Here is a 19,074-nt window from a genome sequence, read left to right on the forward strand (position 1 = left end):
AGATGGCGTACCTTTGTTTAGAAGTTAACACGGTATAGAATGATTTCCTTTGACTTGGGGGGGGGGGGGTTGACAATATGGTAGTTACCGAGGTAGATGACTTCCCAAAGGCTATTGTTATGCATTTCTTTGCATTTTGTTTGCGTCTATGGCTCTGACGCAAGTTATTTGTATTTAACCCTTCCTGGAGAACATTCATGTCGGTGGGGAGACTGTATGACTACTCTTAACTTGCCATCTTTTGCAGATTAGGTCAGCCAAAGGCCATTGACGTTGGCATTGACTTCAGAGAAGATGATGCCAAAAAGGAGTGGTCCCAGGACTGATCCCTGAGGGACCTTGCTTGTGACTAGCCTCTCTGTAGAGTTGGACTCCCCAGTTCTAACTTCATGGGTCCTTTCTTTGCGCCATCTGGCTATCTACTGGGTGAATTTGGGGTTTATACCTAACCTCTTCAGTTTGTAAACAATGCCTGATTGTGTCAAATGCCTTGACCAGGTCAAGGTATGCAGGCAGTGTAAAATGTTTTGCCCTCGTCCATTTCATTGGTGACCTTCTCAAAGAAATCCACCAGGTTGAGTATTCATGACCTGTCCCTGATGTAACCAAACTGGGTTGGGTCCAGTGTTTGGAGATTTCCTATGTCATTACTGACAATTTCCATGGCTTTGCATGTGAGACTAGTGAGAATTAATAGGTCAGTAGTTTCCAAGGTCTGTAGATGGCCCGCATTTGTGCAGAGGGATGACTGTTGATATTTTCCATTCATGAGGCACAAATCCTGTATGGAGGCTATGGCTAAATAGTGATTCCAGTGGGCCTGATAGGTGGTCGTCATGCTGTTTAGATCTCAGCCTGGGATATTGTCTGGGCCCATTGATGGCAGTGTTCTTGGCCTTAGAATATTGAGGACCTGTTCCCTAGTGATAGGAGGGGAAGTTATATTTAGTATTTCCTAAGGGGATGCTGAGGGGGGGGGTAGAGTTAGAGCTGAATTTGTCTGGCAGTAGGTTTGCTATATCTTCTGGCTCAGTATATTTTGTTCCATTAACAATGAGCTCTGTACACAATTATGTATTGCCTTTGAGGTTGCGGACATAGATAAAGAATGCCTAGTGGTTGTTTTTGGCCTGGGAGGCCACATTTACTTCAAATTTGGTTTTGGTAGACTATTTGTCCTCTGAGCTGTTTGTTTAATTTGATTAGAACACTTTTATTTATTTGTTTACTTTTTGTCTGTGCACTGTTTTTTTCATATTTTAGTGGACATTCTTATCACACTGTTAATTTTTTAAAATAAAAATATCTTTTTTTTTTTTGACAAAAATCCCTTTCTTTTCGTATACAGACCTAAACTAGTTATGCAAATGCCTTTTTAAAATTACAGCCTGCAAAGGTACAGCCCAAGTAAACCTCTTCACGAAGAAAGTACAGCTATGTAAGTAGACTTACCATAACAGTAGATGTTTGAGTGGTCACAGTTGCAGTAGCCTTAGCTATATGGGTTATAGCCTGCAAAGCATGTTAACAGCCAGCCGGCTTCCAAAGCTTCAGGGCACCTTCCGCACACCCAAACTGTCAGACAGCTGGAGCTGAGCTGACTAAAAGACATGTTTGGGTATCAAGCCCTTCAGAGCTAATGTTGTTGCAGAGGTTATTGAGGATCGACATTCGGCTTGGTGCTGTTCCTTTCCTGGGCAGATACGTTCCCTTAGGAGAAAAACCTTCTATTCTCTAAATAGTTTGTGTTTTATCACTTTCCTCTTTAAGAAAGTTATTTTAAAGCTAGAAGTTTTGTGTTTTAATGGAATGTTATGAGACTGTATTGTACTTTTAAATGGGAGTGCTGTTTTTAAAAGTTGTGTAAAGTAACTGAAAAACATTTTCTTTAGAGAAATTGTTTATTTTACTTTATTAGGGCTGGCAAAATGTTTAAAGTGCTTTTTACTGTGTTTTTCTGTGAAAAGAATTGGCTTTTAAAGACTTGCAGCTCTTACCAGCATTTGCTGCTCACCTTTACGGGAAAGGAGCACCATTTTTGACTTGACCATGGAACAGACTACTGGTCCCATGGTTGGTCCTTCTTTCAGCGACAAAAAAAAAAAAAAAAAAAGTTAAGCAAACAGCATTTGCCACCACAGGAGGTGAATCAGCTGCAGGTGAGTGACTCTGCTGTGGTCATTTGTTGTACCTCAGACCTCTCATCTTTTACTCTGGATCCCTCTGGTGTAGCACCTGCAGCCACTATGGATTGGGGGTTAGCCATGTCCTCTTTGGCTGTTGGGATCCACTCGGTGGGCAAGGGTGAGCCACTCCTGTTGGTCTTGGGAGAGGGAATAGGGAAGGTTTCCCTATTGTATCAGAATGCAGTGCCCATCCCAGGGGATGCTGCAAACAAGATGATCACTTTATATATAAAACATATTTTTATTTTTATCTTTGGCATCCTGGTTGCAAAAAGCCCACAAAAAAATAGTATGGCTGTTGTAACGTGTATTTTATGTGAGCCTTGTCTGCAGCTCTTTTCTGTTTTATCTTGCCCTCCCGTCGGTCCTAGTCACACGGTAAATGCCTGTTAATCAGGACCTTTAATCTCCCTCTCATGGTTGATGTAGAACACTACTAAAAGGCTAAGAAAACTGGACTGCCCCCCATAGGTTGGAATGGCTGGCATCCTTTCCTACTTCAGCAACGTAACTGGTGTATGAAAATGAAGTTCAGGAAATGGTATCTGTAAGAAATCACCAGAGACTGAGATGTTATAATGATAGGAGCTACAGAAAGCTACCAGATTTGAAGGTAGCCTGAAGATGAAGTAGTTGGTTAAGCAGCTGAACCAGGCATACTGCTATGTGTGTGGAAAATGGAAAGTCGTGTTGTCTGAATCAGAGATGTTTTGTTTATTTATCAACATTTGATTACTGGGAAAGTCCAACTGAGTAGGATCGCATTTTCAGTTGAGGCCCAGGGAGAAAAGCTCCAAGGTATTACAAAACATTTTAAGAACAATAATTTTGTAGTCTTTAAAAATAATAGAAAAAAAAACAGCTGCAGTTTAAATAATTTATGCACATAGTTTGAATTTCAAAGAGGGCCAAGGTTGTCACACAAAATACTGTTGCAGGAAAATTGAGACTGTGAGTTGTGATAATCAAGTCATGTAGAGGATTATGATTGAGTTGCTGTTCCCAACCCACTTATGTGATTGAGACATGGATGCAAAGAAATTCACTTTGAGAGTACTTTCAAAGCTCTTAAACACTTGGTGAGTGCTGTCAGATGGGTAGTTTAATGCAGTCTGTTACATTTACACATAACATCTATACCTCTCAAGTGTTTAGATTTTTGCAGGACATCCAGATTATTGCTTCACGTTTTTCATCTGTTTCTCATAAAATGTGGTTTTTGAACAAGCCACTGAGGCTTGAAATCACTAAATAATGACATACAGTTGAATTTCAGCATTCACATTATGCAGATGAACACATCCTGTTATTCTAGCAACTCAAGTCTTAAGTTTCTTTTTTTTTTCTTTTCTTTTACAGGAAGCTAGGAACATGTTAAGGGTGTGGACAGCATGCAGAAACAAATGTTTTGCCACTGTCATTTTCTAGTCAGTACAGGCAGAATCTACTGCCTAGCCTGGGACCCGACCTTAACAACATAAGCAGGGGGTGGTTAACATTTGTTAAGGTCACGGGCCATTCTGACACCTAACTGGTTTGTTTTTTTCCAAACATTGGAGCATAATCAGAGCAGTCCATGCACTACATATTTATAATGCACGATATCTCAGACTATTTATAAAGTCAATATATTTTATAATTGGGGAAAAAATGGATGTTCATCGTGCATACAGCTGCAGTCATAACAGATGGGTTGTCCTGCCGTCAGGCGGGTCCTCGGTTGGCCGAATTCCAAAGTCTAGGTCCGGCGTCTGATGTCGTCGCTTCTTCCCTGACGTCAGTGCGGCAGGGCTATAAAAGAACCAGCCGACGCCATTTTCTAAAGTCTTTCTTGCCGCGCGGTGCCCGAAGCAGAAGCAGTTCGCAAGTGCCGGTCAGCCAGCTCCTGAGATTACGAAAATTTTTCAGCCGAAGTCGTCTTGAAAGCTAAGTACCCCGTTGGGGAAACCTTTCTTGCCTCAGACCGATGTCAGACAAAGTTAATTGCATTTCATGTGGGAAGCAAATACCGCATAAAGATTTCCATTCCTTCTGCATTCCTTGCTTAGGCCCAGACCACGACGTCTCGGCCTGTCGTTTTTGTTCTAGATTCAACAAAAGCACTATTAAGCGTCGGACGGAGTTCGCCCAACACTATTTTGGTAAAAAATTTAATTACATTATGTCGTCGGATACTCCGACTCCAGTTTTGAGTAAAAGACGCAAAGATAAGGACCGACACACGAGGTCCGCGACTTCTACCGACACCACGCTAAAGCCGGCTACAGGTGCTCCGGTTCTCAGCGAGGCGCCTACGCAGCCCCTGAGTACCGATGACGTTTCTTTAGCGGTGTCTTCTGTGCCCAAGGTCGCAGGCTCCTCGGCCCCAACCCCGACTACAGATACCGACCCCACTCTTGGCGGGGAAACTTAAGAGTTTAGACAGGCCTGCCACCTCTCAAGGTGTCTTCAGGCCTTCCTCTTTTTCCATTAAAGCTTTCACAAAATCTAAAGCAGCCATGAAAACTAAAAGACAAGCTCCACAGAGCCCCTCTCAAGGCCCCATGCCTAAAAAACAGATGCTCAAAATGAATGAGGATTTGATTACTCTTATCAGGGGTTCTCAACCCCCATCGGACAAAAGGCCCAGAATGGAGGGAAGACTACCCTTCCTCAGACCAGGCCTCTATTACCTCAGAACATTCTGAGGACCAGGAATATTCATATTCCCCTTTTGAAGATTCTGATGCTGAGGAGTCCATTCCCTCTGTTTCCCCCCCTGAGGACTATTCCTTTGGGGAAACCTTACATACCTTGAGGGAACACTTCCACTGGGAAGGCCAAGATTACTCAGATTCCAAGAAAAGGCTCAGGGATTTTCTCTTGCTTCCTCAGCACAGGCCTCTGGCTATCCCTCCTGTCTTGGACATACTAGATGATGTGTACACAGAGGCCAGCCTTAACCCAGATTCTTTACCTCCAGCTCCTGTTAAACCTGACGGGTATTACCGGGTTCCTGATTCACACCAATTCCTATACAAAAGCCATGCTGCTGACCCAGAAACTATTTCACAGGGTCCCAAGGGAATTAAGGCCTCTACTGCCAAAAAAACATTACCTTCAGAGAGAGATTCCAGAGCTTTAGAAAGGTGGGGGGAAAAAGGTATACACCTCGGCCACTTTAACCATGAGGGCATTAAACTGTCAGTTCCATATGTTAAAGTATCAACAGTTTTTATCTCAGTTGAAAAGCAAAATGACACAACCTGAACAACCAGACTTGAAGGAGTTGCAGGATTTGTTGCATAGTGCAGAGCAAGTGGGTAAACATACCTTGCAATGTGGTTTTGATGCTTTAGAGGCCTCATGTAGAGCTGCTGTTACAGGGTCTGTCATACGTAGACATGCTTGGCTCAAAGAGCAAACCTTACCAGATCATGTCAAAGCTAAATTACTAGATGCACCTCTTCAAAAAGATGTATTGTTTGGTGTTAAAGCTGAGGAGGTATTAAAGAAAATGGAGGAAAAGGCAAGATCAATGCAAACAGTGAAAGATTTCCTACAGGTACAACCTCCATGTTTCAGCAGAAATTGGCCTTCAAAAAATTGGTCCTTTCCAGCCACGGACAGACCTCAAAGAGGTAGATACAGGCGCCCGAGGGGTAGAGGGCAATCTCAAGGATCATTCAGAGCTAGACAATGGCAAGCACCTACACCAAGAGGTGGAGAGGATAGATCACAGCCATTCAGAAAGCAGACACAATGACTTTCCCCTTTGCATGCCAAGCAAAGCTTTAATGGCAGCACCTTTAGGTGGAAAACTGGCATTATTTTCAAAAAATTGGCATATTGTCACAAAAGACAAATGGATCCTGGACATTATAGACAGAGGCTACAGATTCCACTTTCACACCCTTCCAAAAATGAGAGGCATGCCAAACCTGCCACAAAATCAAAGGGCAGAGGCACAAAAACAGATTTCAGCTCTCGTGGACATGAAAGCTATTCAAGAGGTACCTGCACAAGAACAGGGTCAAGGTTTTTATTCCAGACTATTCCTGGTACCAAGGAAGGACAAAGATTGGAGACCTATTTTGGACCTATCCATCCTAAACACATATTTACTTGTACCAAAATTCAAGATGCTCACATTACAGCAGCTTCTTCCCATGCTGGGCAAGGAGTCTTGGCTGGTAACATTGGACCTCAAGGAGGCATACCTGCATGTCCCTATCAGACAATATTGCAGAAGATACCTCAGATTTCTTGCAGGTTCAACCCATTATCAATTCTCTGCATTGCCCTTTGGCTTATCTACTGCGCCCAGAGTGTTTACGAAATGCCTGGCATCAGTAATTGCCTTCTGCAGACTTCAAGGGATACAAATATACCCATATCTGGATGACTGCCTGATCCAAGCGGACAGCAAGCACATACTTCTGAAACACCTGGCGTTTGTAATAAAGTTGTTGAACTTTCTGGGATACACAGTCAACAAAAAGAAATCAAAACTAATACCCTCTCAAGCAATAATTTTCCTGGGTGCCAGCTTGAATACAAACACCCAGATGGCCTACCTCACGCCAGAGAAACAAGGGCAACTATCTCAATACTTCAGAAAAATGGCAACCTTCACCAGGCTGACTGCAAGGAAAGTCCTGCAGGTTCTGGGATTCATGGCATCTTGCATCCTGCTAATCCCATGTGCAAAGTTGCATATGAGGAAACTTCAATGGTACCTAAAAAACTTATGGTCTCAACACAGCCACAGTTTGGAAACAATTATACCACTCATTCCATGTCTTCAAAAGGAATTTTTGTGGTGGGCTCAAGCATGCCAAAGAAACATAGGTCTCCCCTTCTGCATGCCTCAAGCAAATCAAATCATCACAACAGACGCCTCAGACTACGCCTGGGGGGGGGCGCACATGACAGATCAGTGCATTCAGGGCAAATGGTCCCAAAAAGAAAAGCACCTACACATCAATCAAAAGGAAATGCTAGCAGTACAAAATGCTATTATGGCCTTCAAAGACCTACTGCATCCAGGCCAGCTATTGTTAAGGACAGACAACACCACAGTCATGTGGTACATAAACAAACAGGGAGGAACTCATTCATACCCCCTGTGCAGACTAGCCATGTCTCTTTGGAACACGGCTCTGGAATTACAAATCCAACTTCAAACACAATTCCTGCCAGGCAAGGAAAACACGCTGGCAGACAACCTAAGCAGAAATATGACAGATCCACACGAATGGAAGTTGCATCCTCAGGTTTTCACAAAGATAATCCAGGCATGGGGAAGGCCAGACATAGATCTCTTTGCTACCCACAGAAATTGCCAACTGGAAAAATTTTTCTCAAGGACCTATCATCCACAGACCTGGAAAGTGGACGCACTTTCTTTCAGTTGGACAACATTGACAGTTTATGCCTTTCCACCTCTTCCTCTGCTGCCCAAAGTTCTATTAAAAGCCAGAGCAGACAGGCCAAAGATGATTCTCATTGCTCCGGACTGGCCAAGACAACACTGGTATCCACTCCTGAGGAGCCTGACGCATTCCCCACCATGGATCCTGCCTCTAGTGCCTCTTCTGTTGACCCAGCACAACTTCAAAACTCTTCACAGTCAGCTGAAAACCCTCAATCTAGCCGCATGGAGGATTCCTTGATTTCCCAACAGACTCTCCTCTCCAAGGAGGTGCAGGATGTCATCTTGGAGGCCAGAAGGCCTTCTACTAGAAAAGCCTACTCCGCCAAATGGAAACGGTTTTGTGCCTGGAATCAGAAAAAGGTCCAGAATCCTTGGGTACTAAATTTACCTCAAATATTACAGTACCTAGCTGAGATGTTAAACAGTGGACTTTCCTTCTCCTCCATCAAGATCCATGCTTCAGCCATTTCTGCACAATACAACACTGATCCTCCTTTATTCTCACATCCTCTCTTAAGACAGTTCCTCAGAGGGGCTAAGAATATAAAACCCCCAAGGAAGCCACCAGTACCTGCTTGGGACCTCAACTTCATTTTAGAAAAACTGACCCTGCCTCCATTTGAGCCAGCTGCTTTGACAGATGTCCTTCAAGGATGCATCTGCAGTCATAACAAATGGGTTGTCCTGTCGTCAGGCAGCCCTTCGGTCGGCCGGATTCCAAAGTCTGGGTCCGGCTCCGGCTGATGTCGCACTTCACCCGACGTCATCTCTGCTGGTCTTCGGGTATAAAGGCATCAGCCGACGCCATTTTCCTCAGTCTTTCTTGCCGTGGCCGAAGCAGAAGCTGTTCGCAAGTGCCAGTCGGTCAGATCCAGAGATTACTACTACCGAATACTACTTGAAGACTTCTAAAAGCTAAGTACCCGTTGGGGACTCTTTCTTGCCTCAGCCGATGTCAGAAAAAGTAAATAACTGTTTAACTTGTGGGAAACAAATACCTCATAAAGATTTCCACTCTTACTGCCTACCTTGTTTAGGCCCAGACCACGACGTAGCAGCCTGTTTAGCCTGTGCTTCCTTCAACCGACGCGGCTTAGGCGGTCGGAGTTTGCTGAACAGTTTTCGCTCAGATTTTGCATACATTATGCCGTCGGATCCTCCGACTACCCAAATTGTTAAAAAACGCAAAGAAAAAGACCGACACTCGCGGTCCGTGGTTTCGGCCGAAACCACGGTTAAGCAAGCCGCGAGTGTCTCGGTTTCGGCCCAAACCGAGAAAACGGGTCAATCTGCAGCCGAATCCATGACTACTACTGAGGCTCCTGCTACCTTAGTTGAATCGGCCTCTGAAGTTTTGCCTACTACTGTGGTTCCTAGTGAATTATCAGACACCATCCCTTTGGATGTCTCTACCCCAGCACGTGGTGCTGCTAGGCCTCCTGCAGCCATGTCTATAAAGGCCTTTGCCAGGGCTAAAGCAGCCAAAACTGTTAAATCAGTGCCTGTTAAGACCCCCTCACATAGGCCCACTTCTAGTTCACAAATGCTTACTCTGGCAGAGGATTTAATCTCCTTAATTAGGGGATCCCAGTCTCACCCAGACAGGGCCTCTCAACCTCCAGAAAAGAGACCTAGAGCAGAGCCCCCCGAGCCAGTGTCCTCTGATGATTCTTCGGATGACTCAGACATTACAGATCAGCCAGAGGCTCCTTTTTCTACTTATGAAGATTCCTGTGCTGAAGAATCCATTCCATCTGCCACTCCACCAGAGGAATTTTCCTTCGGGGAAACCTTACATGCCATGAGAGAACATTTCCAATGGCAGGGACAAGATTTCTCAGATTCTAGAAAAAGGCTTAGGACCTTTCTGCACTTACCACAACATAGGCCCTTAGCTATACCTCCAGTTCTGCCTGTTGTGGATGATGCATTTAATGATGTTTGCACTGCTCCTGATACTTTACCTCCAGCCCCTGCCAAACCAGATAGATTTTACAGGGTGCCAGACACTCATCACCACCTATACAAGGCCCCACTTGCAGATCCTGAGACTATATCCCAGGGGCCTAAGGCAGTAGCTTCGACCTCAGCAAAAACCCTATCCCTTCTGAAAGGGAATCCAGGTCCTTAGAGAGATGGGGGAAAAAAGTTTACACCTCTGCTACTCTCTCAGCTAGAGCTTTAAACTGTCAGATTCACATGATCCAATACCAAGAGTTTATGCTTGATCAGTTAACTAAGAAGCTGTCCTCTGATGACTCCTTAGATAAGAAATATGTTTTAGAAATGGTGAATAACATTCAGCAGGTTAGTAACCATTCTTTAAAATGTGGCTATGATGCACTGGAGGCTTCATTTAGATCAGCCATGACTGGCACAGTGATAAGAAGGCATGCATGGTTGAAGGAACAGGTTTTGCCAGATCATGTTAAAGCAAAGCTGTTGGATGCTCCTATGGATAAGGCCAGTCTATTTGGTACACCTGCTCAGCAAGTAATGAAGAAAATGGAAGAGAAGGCAAAATCTGTACAAACAGTTAAGGATTTCTTACAGGTTCAGCCCCCAAGGTTTAGCAGGAACTGGCCTGCCAAAAATTGGTCCTTTCCAGACTCCTCAAAATCTCAAAGAGGCAGGAATAGACGCTCTAGAGGCAGAAATCAATCCAGAGGAGGTGCCTATAGAGGACGCCAGTGGCAAGGCAATAACCAGAGAGGCACAGACACAACCACTGCCACTGCAACAGGACAATCACAGTGACTTGACTCTGACACTGCCTACCAGGGAGCAAATAGCAGCACCTTTAGGCGGAAAGTTAGCCTTATTTTCGAAAAATTGGCACTATATCACAAAAGACAAGTGGATTTTGCAAACCATAGACCAAGGCTACAGGTTCCACTTCCACACCTTACCAGTAAAAGAGGAATGCCAAACCTACCTCCAAATCAAAAACAGAAGCTCTAAAGCAGATAGCTCAATTAACAAAGATGAGAGCTGTGGAAAGAGTACCAATAACACAACAGGGCAAAGGATTCTACTCCAGACTCTTCCTAGTACCAAGAAAAGAGAAAAGTTGGAGACCTATTCTCGACCTGTCCGTCTTAAACACATACATCATTGTACCAAAATTCAAAATGCTGACCCTACAGCAACTTCTTCCCATGCTGGGCAAGGAGTGTTGGCTGGTAACTCTAGATCTCAAGGAGGCATACCTGCACGTCCCCATCTGACCAAATTGCAGAAGATACCTCAGATTTCTTGCAGGATCAGAGCATTATCAATTCTCAGCATTGCCCTTTGGCTTATCTACTGCCCAGAGTATTCACAAAATGCCTGGCATCAGTAATCGCTCATTGCAGGCTACAGGGAATCCAAATTTATCCATACCTGGACGACTGCCTGTTACAAGTGGACAACAAAAGCAAGCTGACAACAGATTTACAAAGAGTCATTTGCTTACTACAAGCCCTGGGATACACAGTCAATTTAAAAAAGTCAAGACTGATACCATCCCAGACAAGAACATTCTTGGGTGCGGAATTGGACACAGTAAAACAAATGGCATGCTTAACTGCAGAAAAACAAGCACAACTCCCTCTTTACTTCTTGGCATTAACAAAGCAGCACAAACTAACAGCAAGAAAAGTACTGCAGGCCTTGGGCTTCATGGCATCATGCATAATCCTGGTCCCCCATGCCAGACTGCATATGAGAAAACTACAGTGGTACCTAAAGAATTTATGGTCTCAACACAGACACAGCTTAGAAACCGAAATACCACTAATCCCATGCCTGAAACAAGAGTTCCTATGGTGGGCTCAAGCATGCCAGTCAAACCCAGGCTTGCCCTTCCACAACTTTCAAGCAAACCAAACCATCACAATGGACGCCTCAGACCTAGGCTGGGGGGCGCACATGTTGGACAAGTGCATACAAGGATTGTGGACTCCAGACCAGCTGCACCTGCACATAAACCAAAAAGAAATGCTGGCAGTAAAACTAGCAATCCAGAAATTCAGACCATTCCTCAAAGAAGGCCATTTAATGATAAGGACAGACAACACCACAGTCATGTGGTACATCAACAAACAGGGAGGGACTCATTCATACCCCCTATGCAGAATGACTCTGGACCTTTGGAATATGGCTCTGAGCTACAACATCCAAGTTACAGGCAATATTTGTGCCGGGAAAAGAAAACACCCTAGCAGACATGTTAAGCAGAACCACCTCGGATGCTCACGAATGGATGCTACACCTGGACATCTTCAAGACCATCACAAAGAAATGGGGAATGCCACAAATAGACCTATTCGCATCCCCACTCAATCACCAGCTCAAAAAATTCTGCACAAGGACATGCCACCCACTAGCATGGAAGGTGGACTCTCTATCCTTCAGTTGGAAAGGCCTGACAGCATATGCATTTCCACCTCTTCCTTTGATGCACAAGGTACTACTGAAAATCAAAGAGGAACGTCCAAGGATAATTCTGATAGCTCGAATTGGCCAAGACAACACTGGTATCCTTTGCTGAGGAGCATGTCTCGGGGAGAATGTGGCCAATACCCCTGATGCCTTTGATGTTAACTCAGAACAACTACAACATCATGCACCCAAACCTAAAAACCTTGCAACTGACTGCCTGGAACATCACATAACAGCTACTAACCCAGACTTATCCCAAAGGGTTAAAGACATTATCCTTGAAACCCACAGACCTTCAACAAGAAGGAACTATGCAGGAAAATGGAAAAGGTTTGTCATTTGGAGTACTGAAAGAGGAAAAGATGTCTCAAACATAGATATTGCTAACATCCTGGAGTACTTGGCAGAGCTTCTACATACGGGCCTGTCCTATTCCTCCATCAAGATACATGCATCAGCTATTTCCGCAGAATACAGCTTCGACCCACCTGTCTTTTCGCATCCTCTACTCAGGCAATTCCTCAGAGGGATCAAGAATGTAAAACCTCCTAGGAAACCACCATTACCAGCATGGGACTTGAACTTTGTGCTAGAAAAATTGACACTCCCTCCATTTGAAACAGCAGATCTTCAACACCTATCATGGAAAACTGCTTTCCTACTGGCAATTACTTCAGCAAGGAGGGTTTCGGAACTACAGGCCTTAATGGCAGTACAACCCTTCCTAATCTTCCATCAAGATAGAGTGTCCATGAGAACTAATCCTACATTTATGCCTAAGGTGGTATCCAGAGTGTCTTTAAACCAGGCAATCCACCTACCTACCTTCTTTCCCAATCCACAGAACAGGGGGGAAAGGCTGCTGCATACCTTGGATGTACATAGACAGTTATGCTACTACCTGGACAGAACCAAAAGTAACAGAAAAACTGACCAGCTTTTAGTAGCCTATGCAACAGGAAGGGAAGGAAAAGCAATTTCCAAACAGACAATCTCCAAATGGATAGGAAATTGCATAAGATTCTGTTACTCCTACCATGGAAAACCAGTTCCACAGAACATAAGACCTCATTCTACAAGGGCTACAGCCACTACCACAGCTTTCTTACGAGGAGTGGCAACCAAGGACATTATTGAGGCGGCTACTTGGACCTCCGTGCATACATTTGCCAAGCATTATAATTTACCTCTATACTCTAGATCCCGAGCAGGGTTTGCCACTGCTGTATTGCAAGGGATCCTAACTACACCATAATTCTTCTTCCTCCTCCCCTAGTTTTGCTATGTTATTCTACCCATTTGTTATGACTGCAGATGCATCCTTGAAGGACATAGTACAGTTTTGTACCTACCATAAATGTAGATGTCCGAACAGGATAGCATCTGCAGTCAGGATTACCCTCCCTCCTTCCCCTCTGTGGTACTCCTAGGGTATTTACCCTCCTAATAGCTAGCTGGGGGGGAGTCTCTTATGGTGTATTTGTTTGTATATATGTACATACATGCTTATTTTTTGTGTTTGCCTTCTACTATTTTGGAAACATTGGCACTTATCCAAAATTTAGCTTTCCTAGAGGGCAACTGGCATCTGGGGCAAGAAACACTGAGGAAAATGGCGTCGGTTGATGCCTTTATACCCGAAGACCAGCAGAGATGACGTCGGGTGAAGTGCGACATCAGCCGAAGCCGGACCCAGACTTTGGAATCCGGCCGACCGAAGGGCTGCCTGACGACAGGACAACCCATTTGTTATGACTGCAGATGCTATCCTGTTCGGACATCTACATTTATGGTAGGTACAAAACTGTACTATCTGCAATATTTATCATGGAAAACAGCCTTCCTTCTGGCTATCACCTCAGCACGCAGGGTTTCGGAACTACAAGCCCTCATGGCTGTGCAACCTTTCATCATTTTCCATCAGGACAGAGTTTCCTTATGAACCAACCCTTCCTTTATGCTAAAGGTACAAACGTAGTGACCACTCGCTATCTGCTCACAGCACAGCTGAAAAAACGATACCAGTCTGTAGTAAAAAACTCCACAGGAATAATTTATTGTCCAAAGGTTTAAGGGGAAAGTTTTTGACCTGCTCCCTGAAATAATAGGGCGGAAAGGAGGTTCTGAGATGTTTTTATGTACCTTCGGGATACCTACAATGGTGGCCATATAAGGGAATTCTACCACCATAAATTTGTGTAAATCTACCGTGATTCTACCTTCCGTCAAAAAATCATCAAGGTACATGTCTATCCTTCTGTATGCTGTATTGACCTCATTCATTGATATTACTTCGTAGTTTCCTGAACAGTGTAAGATATCATGTATAATGGACCTGTATAAAGAGGCATCAAATAATACAATTCCACCACCTTTATCAGGTTTCATTATACGTACACATTTGTTGTGTCTTAGTTCGTCAAATAATCTCTGTTCATCAGGTGTAAAGTTTTTATTCACATTATTATGTTTAGCTATATTATTGTATCTGTATAAATCCCTAGAAACTTTATTTTCGTACACCTGTATCAATGTGTTGTTACTGGGGATGAATGTGCTTTTTTTCTTTAATTTTCCCTCTTGTACTATAGTTTCAGGTTGGTCTTTAAACATCAAAGCCAGATTTAGCTTTCTAGTATATTGCTTCAATTCATTTACACTGTCAACAATATTAAAACGAGTAGTAGGTATGAAATTCATACCCTTAGAAAGGAGACTGAAATGTGTAGTATCCAGATGGACATTACAATAGTTGAATATCTTAAAATTCTTATATTCATAAGTAATGCCATCCGGTGGGGTGGCAATGATCTCCTGTGTAGAATAGGTGTCAATTCTACTATTTAATATATCTTCTTCTTCCATCCACCCCCCTGTTTCCATCTTGGAGGATACCTTCTCTTGGAGTTCTGAAAAAAATCTTTGTTGCTCCCAGCATCATGCCTTACTTCCTGCTCAACAAAATCATGATAAAAGTTACTTTCCCTACTGTGAAAATAGTCTTTTTTGTCCCATCTATACATTTATGCTAAAGGTAGTATCCAGTGTAGCCTTAAATCAGACTATCCACTTACCTACCTTTTATCCTAACCCACAAAACAAAGGGGAAAGACTACTACATTCCTTGGACATTCACAGACAACTTCGTTATTATTTAGACAGGACAAAGCCATTCAGAAAATCAGAGCAACGTTTTGTGTCCTATGCTACAGGTGCTCAAGGAAAGGCTATTTCCAAACAGACAATCTCAAAATGGATAGCCCACTGCATACGCTTTTGTTACTCATTTCATGGTAAAACTGTACCTACAAGCATCAGATCTCACTCCACAAGGGCCACAGCTACCTCTGCAGCTTTCCTCAGGGGGGGTTCCTACCAAGGATATTTTGGAAGCAGCCACTTGAAGTTCTGTACACACTTTCTCCAAGCACTATCACCTTCCACTATACTCTAAATCTAGAGCGGGCTTTGCCACAGCAGTCTTGCAGGGCATCCTTGCTCCTCCTAGTTCCACTTAGTGCCTGCCACCCCTTTTTAGCTTTGGGATTCTACCCATCTGTAATGACTGCAGCTATATACACGATGAACATAGTAAAGTTTTGTACCTACCATAAATGTAGATGTTCGAGTGCTAATACAGCTGGAGTCCAGGTTTCCCTCCCTCCATCCCCTCTTGGGACAGGCCTTATGACAAACACCTCCTCATACAACCTGATTTGGGGTATTCTTTTATGGTGTATTTGCTTGCAAACTACTGTTTTTTGATTATATTACATTGCATTATTACATAAGTTTATGTTTTGCCTTCCTTCTGGGGGCACCTGACATCTGGGGCAAGAAAAACTGAAGAAAATGGCGTCGGCTGGTTCTTTTATACCCCTGCCGCACTGACGTCAGGGAAGAAGCGACGACATCCGATGCCGGACCTAGACTTTGGAATTTGGCCGACTGAGGACCCGCCTGATGGCAGGACAACCCATCTGTTATGACTGCAGCTGTATTAGCACTCGAACATCTACATTTATGGTAGGTACAAAACTGTACTTTGTAATGCATTAAATATTTATCTTTAAATGAGCTAATAAATAGCTGCAAAAGTTACAAGTCATCTGGTACACTTCCCTTTAGAAGGAATTGGAACAAAGCCCTCATGGAGGCTAGATGTACTTGCACAGTCCTTGGGTTGCTTGCTGATATGTTACATGGGCACTGGAGGCTTGATTGCATTTGTACAGAGTTAATAGGTAAATATCTACAGTGTTTAAAATGGCCGAATTACAGTTGAAGTGTTGACATATGTAGTTAATGCATTATTAGTCTTTCTTAACACTTGGTTCATGTTCATAGTCAAATTTTGAACTAAGAAGCTTGTTGCTGTACCAAAATCCAGAACACACAGCTGTTTAGCAGTAATAGAGCCACATGGTGTAAAGGATAATGAGCTAATAGGTGTAGAAAATGGCTGTATAATGTCATACAAATGAAGAAGCACAGTACAAGCGCATGATGACATGCAAATGATGATCAAGGAAACCAGGCCAAGATTCATAGTCATCAGGTGTGAAGTGATGCAAGTGCCTGCATCTGGTAATTAATGCAAAATGCGCACTGAAGTTTGTCATGTTACAAGAGCAAAAATGATTGGGGAAGTAGTAGCTATTTCTCAGTGGCACTTAGCATGTCTAGAGTACTCCCGATGGTATGGCATGATGGCACATGCCAATGAAAGCAACACCACGAGATTTACTTCATACTGGTTCAGAGACCTGCAGTTACTGGTTTGTGAGGGGACCTTTATGACCCACAAACTGAAACTGGAGGAGTGTGTGGACTTCCTTACGAGTACATATCAAGTTATGTGTAGCTCTTGCCATTCTAGCTTCATGGGCCTTCAAGAGAGAAACTGGGGACACAGTGGGTATGTCACAGGCATCATCCTGTAGCATACTTGTGATTCACCTCAATAAAATGCTGCCTTATATTGCTGAGCACTGCTTCTCTAACTGGGCAGGGGAGGGAGACATCACCCAGAGTGGCTATTCTGATCTTGCCCACGTCCCTGAAGTGCTTGGAACAAACACTTGTACTAATATGGCAATAAAGGGTGTCCATGGACAGCATTACATCAACAGGAAGGGCTCCTGTTCCATCATCTGCTAGATAATTTGCATTGTATAGAGGATCTCTGTCTGTACAATAAATACCCTGGCAATGCCAGTTATTTCCACATATGCTGTACAAGTCACCTTTGTCACTAGTTTCTGCTGTGTTGCAATTGATGTAGGAAAATGAAGCAGCAGCATCCATACAAAAATCATGATTGTGGTTAAGTATATGTGCAACCTGTTGAAATCCCAGTTCCTTTTAGTAGTATGGCCTTGCCACAGCCAAGTCATCATTACTTGGACCATCCTCAGCCACAACAACAGGACCCATTGTAACCTCCAACACATTATCCTAGGCCCCCCATTACATCGGCTTGCATAGTATATGGCAGCACAGGTGGCTCAATAACTTCAGGATCTGATGTCCATTTCATTCTTCCTCGCTGATGGGTCTTAGGATCCGATATTTGATCCGATTTGGCCAATTCACAAGACTTATGATCCAAACCTCAAGCTCCTCCCTCTCCCGTGATGCCATACATCCCCTTTAATTCCTTAGATGTTGTTTGCGGCCATCCAGCACAGACATGATTCCATTGTTTTGAGCGATGATCTAGGTAGATAAGTGAAATTTTCCTCCTTTTTTTTCTTTTTTGAACTTTGCTTAACTTCTGTTCTATAGGATCTCTTTACTTTTCATAGCTGAACCTCCCCTCCTAAGTAGTTTTAGTCCGCGTGTGTTAGGGACTCCCCCCCCCCCCCTTCTTCCACACTTTCTCTCATCTAGTCAGACTGTTCTTTTTTTTTCTACTTTTATTTTTTTAGTTTATTTTTTTTTAAAGAAAAAACTTTCGCGGTGTCTTTCTTTCTTTTCCTTTATACAGCTTTTTGGTTTAGTAGCTCGGCAAGAATCTCCTTGCCTGAGTATTACAGTGGTTGTGTGCGAGGGTGGAAACTCTTTGTGTAGGTGATATAATTATGGCTGATAAACCAACAGGGTTCAAAAGATGCGCCTCTTGTGGGCACAGAATTCCAAATTCGGATGCCCACAAGAAGTGCATCTACTGTCTCGAGCCTGGGCACTTGGAGGCCAACTGTCATGTTTGTGTGGCCTTTATCCCCGCGCCCTTTCAGACTGCTGAAACTGATTTTATGAGGTCTTCTACCTGTTTCTGGGCTCAAACCCCCTTGAAATCTGAGACAGCCAAAGTAGAAGAAGAATACTCCCTCAGCATCCCTGGGGGCTATGGCTTCTGTTCCAGAAAAGAGGCAAAAGTTATTGGATCTGACTGCCTTGGCTGTGGCCAATTCCCACTGTTCATCAGATCCAAAAGGTACCTTGGATCCGACAGATTCTGGAATGGCTATAACTATCCCCTGGATCCAATCCTTCTTGGGTCCTAAGACTTCAGGTCTGAGCGTCTTCTCGGATCTGTTGGACATTGTTGGGATTCAAATTTCTCCATCTCTGAGCAAATCCTCCTCAGATCCAAAGCCTTTAACAGAGGTCTCAGAGCCATACCCCGGTTCGGAGCAAGTCTTGCTGCTAGTTGGATCAGTAATGCTCCTGCTAAGTCTACTCATTCTTCAGCTTCCTCTAGATCCTCTCGACTTTCCCATGCAGATAGGGACAGGATGATGTGAAGTTTCATCAATACTCAGATTCAGATGGGGATTTTGCCATTTCTGTCCCATATTGGATTCATGAAGCGCCAACACCCATAGTAAAAACTCCTCTTCTGATCCAACCACCAGCTTTGGAAACCCAGTATCTGATTTACCTGAGAGCCATCATCGGAGCAGAGGATATATTTTTTCCTCGAATCCATTAGTGCCCCAGACCAGCTGTGCTCCAGTGCTGTCAGAGCAAAGCAGGTCCTGGACCCAAGATATCGGCGTTGACTCCACAGGGTTTGTCTCGGCTCAGACTTTATTGAATCAG

At 43.7% G+C, this 19,074-nt stretch overlaps 1 protein-coding gene across 2 annotated transcripts in view; it reads left to right on the forward strand.

The window, feature by feature from the left end:
- The window catches only part of TSHZ1 (teashirt zinc finger homeobox 1), a 450,739-nt gene that overhangs the window by 203,214 nt on the left and 228,451 nt on the right, over nucleotides 1-19,074 (forward strand). The window lies entirely within an intron of this gene.

Source organism: Protopterus annectens, chromosome 3.part1 (assembly GCF_019279795.1).
Source record: "Protopterus annectens isolate FY-2018-M chromosome 3.part1, PAN1.0, whole genome shotgun sequence".
In the NCBI taxonomy this organism is placed as follows: domain Eukaryota; kingdom Metazoa; phylum Chordata; order Ceratodontiformes; family Protopteridae; genus Protopterus; species Protopterus annectens.